This window comes from Trachymyrmex septentrionalis, unplaced genomic scaffold (genome assembly GCF_001594115.1).
Source record: "Trachymyrmex septentrionalis isolate Tsep2-gDNA-1 unplaced genomic scaffold, Tsep1.0 scaffold171, whole genome shotgun sequence".
Taxonomy (NCBI): domain Eukaryota; kingdom Metazoa; phylum Arthropoda; class Insecta; order Hymenoptera; family Formicidae; genus Trachymyrmex; species Trachymyrmex septentrionalis.
This window is the reverse complement of record NW_017304876.1, coordinates 642,568-646,725: the sequence shown is the minus strand read 5'-3', so window position 1 is coordinate 646,725 and position 4,158 is coordinate 642,568. Positions and strand designations below refer to the sequence as shown.

Here is a 4,158-nt window from a genome sequence, read left to right as displayed (position 1 = left end):
TTTTTTTTACTCCTGAAGAAAAATATTTTTTAGTGAAATTTGGAACAAGTTAGAGTAACATACATGGCGGACAAATGCAATTATATTAAAGGTAATTTATTCGTAAATTATTCGTGTCGGTATTCTTCGTGGTATTGTTTAATCATGTTTAATAGATTACGATCCAAGAATTTGTAAATTAACTAAATGCCGTTTGAACTTTTCTGTCGGAAAGATGTTTCCAACAATCTTAAAAAGTAAAGACTTCACAATTGCTTCTTTCAATTTCAGATATTGATAAAATAGAAAAAATTTTATTGATAAACTGCGAATAATGATATATTAAAGACTGCTTTAGCTCTGGATTCAAATAACGAAAGCAAAAGTGAAACGGAAGAATTATTGAATGTAATAATTATTTGTATGCAAGTTTCTCAATTAAGAGGACAAACAAAAAAAAGTAATCCAAATAGAAAATTACGTAAATAATGTAGTACTTAGATTCATGATATGTCAATTCAAAGAACATTTTCATATGGCATCAAACACTTTTTATTTATTAGAAAATAACTTAGTCCGATGCTGATAAAATTTAATAATTCAGGAAGACCTCGTATAGAACCGAAAGTGCAGTTACTTGCTGTTGTGGTTGCTAGCAACTTTTGATTCTTATAGATAAATACCATTTTTTATAAAAAATACCATTTATAAAAACTGTGAATCGTATGAATATTATAACAGAAAAGTTCAAACGAAACGGATCTTGATAATATTCTTGGTGCTATTGGCGGTTCATATTGAAATTTCAGCACTATCTGTAATATTGATAGATTTGCTTTTTTTTAAATATGTTATTATTTAAATTTGATTAACAGAAATTTATGTTTATTTTTCAGATGTTGCCTGACAAGAAAGTGTGTATGCTATTATATCACAGCTTCAAGCTATGTGATACAGATATGTTTTGTTATGCCGGATATCCTGGTTTTGTGGGGGATCTTAGAGTTTTTCATAAACTGATACCTTAGACAAATTCGTTTGCTATCATAATTCTATTGGAGAGATATGACGGACTTTCCCACCACATGCTGTGATTTTGAAGGGCATTAGAAAATGCATTATACCTCTTGATAATAAGTTCGCAGAATTGTCTTCGCTCCTAACATGCGACCACACCTCAGCTGGAAGAACGTTGGTAATTTCTAAAACTCTCTCGATGGACGGTAAATGGCTTCTACCGTGGTACATCATTCTTTATCTAATGTAAGGCCAGAGAAATTTATGAATGCAAGAATCTTGTAGAATTCGAAGTTGCAAGCTTATTCTATTAAATAAGCTTATTCTATTAACAAGCTTATTCTATTAAATAAGATAGAAGTAGCGCGCTATATAGTTCTAAGTGTGGTATTAAGATAGTTTTAATCGGCGCAACACATGATTTCATAATAATCACGCTGTTTTCTTTTGTCGTATGCTTTGACATAAATGCAGGCTCCGTAAACATTTTGAGAAGCGGCATAAAATCCATATAAAATCAAACTGGCCGAAAGAAGATTGAGAAATGTTGCGAGATATGCGGAGAATAGTGGAATTGGATTAACTCCCACGTAAGCTTTTCCCATCTGCTTATGATGTTAATAGTTTGCTCCAAATCTCAATCGATCTCTTCCTTTCAGGACGCTTGCATTAAAAGTTTGACGAAGATTATGACAAGATCTAAAAGACCTAACGGATTAAATGATTACTGATACGAGAAAGGAACGATAATTTTCGTAACAAATTCGTCGATAAAGTGTCTAACTCTAATTCTAAGAACTCGATGTTATTTGTTCGTGTAAACTACGTGTCTGGGAACCATTATTTTGTACGTACAGATTGCAAAGCATTTATTTCAAGTAAATGTTGTCACGACTTGACAGCTGAGACGCCATGTTTCACTAAGAAATGGTAAAAAATATATCAATTTTGAAATTTTTGATCGTTCTAGACGTAGACTCCACTTTCCAGACACGTATTAATGTATATACTTTAATCCTGGAAAAGGATTTTCGAATGGCTGAAACAGAAAAAAAGTATTTGTTATATAAAAATTACATGATTTAATCAGTAAAACAGACGGCTTTAGAAACCTTTTAAGGGTTGGTTCAAGGCATAGGCTTGCTGTAGCTGCATTCTGTTACTCGTTATGACAACAATGATATCGTTACTGTCATAACGAGTTACAACTATAGGATATATGTTAAACTTACTATAATATTTGTAACTAAAATTTGATATAAGATTAATCATAAATTCTTTAAATACTTTACATTTAATAATAATAGTTTATCTAAAAATAAATATTATTTTAGATTTGTTATCTATATTTCATTTCTATAATTACTGAATATTTCAATAACATTACTGATTGTACAGCTTCCGAGCGTATAAATTCTAACGAAAAACGATTCATTATGAAAATTTTCCTTCGAGATCCAACTCGGCGTGCTCAATAGGCGACATAGATTGGTCAATAAAGAGTGGACTCCTACTAATAGATCATTTCTATGTGAAGTATATTCAAGATTATTTATACAATTAAAATTTTTTTATTTATTTATATAATTATAACAATTTTTTCACAGACTGACACATATATGGTCTCCACTCCAAATCAACGATCTTCGTCACTGACCCCTTACGATCTTTTTACTGATGTTTTTATGTTTCCCATCTTAAAATACTCAGTTATTTTTTTAGATTTTTATCTCCATTAGTTTCCTAGATTTAAATTTTTAAAAATTTATTTCGAAAACGTTTGATTAAACATAATCTCTGTTTAAATTATTGAAAAACAAAAAATAATGTCGTCTTGTCACATTGAATTGTTCGTCTCGAAATTCTCTATTAGGAAAAAAATATGAAAAAATATTCAAGTTTTTGTTTCTACTCGAAAAATCCGATTGAAGTAAACAAATTCGATTTTTGTCAAGATTGACATTTTTAATTTTTATAAAAAATTTTTTCAATATTAGTAAAAATATAAAGAATTTACGCCATAAATAAATCAAATATTCAACTTTACAAAAAACCAGCAAAAATTATTTATTTTCTTCTCATAGAGCTCTAAAAATTTTTTTAGAATTTTTTTAGAATTTTTTAATGCCGTATTTTCTCATGTTGGTAAAAATGAAAAAATGTAGTACTAAAAAGTTGATAAAAAATTTTGAAAAAATTCGTAGAATTCTATGAGAAGAAAATAAATAATTTTTGTCTCTTGCAGTTTTTCTTAAAGTTGATAGTGTTTGAATAAAAAATTATTAAAGACAGTTTTTAGTAATTTTTAGCAATTAATATCTCAACATGAGACTTTTATCTATTTATATAATGCGTGCGTATGTGTTTACATGGTATAATATACATATAATTTTCTATATTGGATATATGAGTCGACATGTTAGTAATGTATATATTATACTATAAGTATCTATCTTTTTTTATTAGACAGAGCAAAGAGAGTTACGTCATGTATGTGTAATGTTGTATTCATTTTTGATAATATATTATCCTAATCTAAAATGGCATTGGACGTAAAAAAAAGTGCTACTACGGCTTCGTCGATATAACTATTAAAAGTTAAAAATCTGTACTTTATATATATTACAGATGTTTAGTACTGGTGGTATATATTGAAACGCGGCCTACATTGCATGTGTATATAATACAACTGTATTTCTAAAGTCCACAAATATAAAATTAACTTCAATCCCGGTTTATTTTTTTCTCAATTCTAAAATTGGAAAATTTTCCAAAATTAAATAATTCTTACATTTGTGGGATCGAACTTAATATGTTTTTGTCTCTGAGCTCAGATGGTTATGTAAGAAACAGAATAAAAATGTCGATAATTAATCGATTGAATTTCCTGCATGATCATATTAACTCAGAGGGCGTAAGCATCTTATATATTGGAAATAAAATTATGTAATATCGACCTTGATTAAGTTCTGCCGTCGTTCCAGCATCTTCTTAACTATTGCGAAAATTGGAAAATGGTAGAAGAGTTTTCTTCTCAATTTAGTTCATTCTGCCCTTATGCGAAAGATTTATCATTATTTTCCAAATACCCTGTATATATAAAGACGAGTTCATCTCAGGAGCTGCGCACAATGAAAGGAATAGGAAACAGAAATAGAAAAT

The 4,158-nt window shown here is 28.9% G+C and overlaps 1 long non-coding RNA gene across 1 annotated transcript; it reads left to right on the top strand.

Moving 5' to 3' along the window:
* The first annotated feature begins 13 nt into the window (after positions 1-13).
* LOC108746468 lies at positions 14-2,125 on the top strand. The gene is made up of 4 exons (XR_001939174.1): positions 14-91; positions 876-1,242; positions 1,471-1,586; positions 1,656-2,125. It is a non-coding gene; the product is annotated as an uncharacterized LOC108746468 (long non-coding RNA).
* Positions 2,126-4,158: the final 2,033 nt, after the last annotated feature.